The sequence below is a fragment of the Orycteropus afer genome, unplaced genomic scaffold, assembly GCF_000298275.1.
Source record: "Orycteropus afer afer isolate SDZICR_OR568_19922 unplaced genomic scaffold, OryAfe1.0 scaffold00710, whole genome shotgun sequence".
In the NCBI taxonomy this organism is placed as follows: Eukaryota; Metazoa; Chordata; class Mammalia; order Tubulidentata; family Orycteropodidae; genus Orycteropus; species Orycteropus afer.
The window spans coordinates 335331-336207 of record NW_006922297.1 but is presented as its reverse complement, the minus strand read 5'-3'; positions in this window follow the sequence as shown (position 1 = coordinate 336207).

Sequence of the window (877 nt, the reverse complement as noted above, 5' to 3'; positions counted from 1 at the left end):
GCATCTAGATGGCTGCTTGCAAGCTTTTAAGATCCCAGTCACTACTCGCTGAAGTAGGAAGTGGAACAATGGTGTAGTATGTTATGCCATTTGAGCTTGATATTCCCTGTGGCTATGATCCTGAGCCCACAGGTTTAACAACTCAGTCCCTCTGGGTAGCTGGCTGTGACCCAGAAGTGATTACAACTTTGTTCCTTGTCAGCTCTACTATACACCTGAGAAGTTATATCATAGAAATACACTTATAGGACCATTGTCTGCCAACCCTATACATGGTCTTGGGTACACTCCTCACTTCATAGACATACATAATAGTTCAGCCTGTCTACCCATCTATCCACTCGTACACCCATGTTTGCCCTCACTGACAACGCAGTACTGTATGTGCAAAAGGGTTCATCTTTGTTGTCTGCACCTCCCATGTTCCTCTCTGTGTCTTCCTCTTCCTCAAGGCCACCATGCCCTTCTCTTCACCCAAATCAATACTTATCTCAACCTATCTAACAGTGTTCCCTACCCTATCCTCCCACCCCTGGTAACCAACAAAGAAAATTTCCTTCCGTTTATAAACCTTTCCTTGACTTTTACAATAATGGACTAATGCAATATTTGTCCTTCTGTGATTGACTTATTTCCCTCAATATGATGTCCTCCAAGTTCATCCACGTTATGCGGTGTTTTACAGATTCTACATTATTCTTTAGTGTTGCATAGTATTCCATTGTGTGTAGGTATCATGGTTTGGTTATCTATTCTTCAGTTGATGGACACCTAGATTGTTTCCTTCTTTTGGCTATTGTAAATAGTGCTGTGATGAACATGGGTGTGCATATGTCTGTTCTTATCATGGCTCTCACTTCTTTAGGGTATATACCTA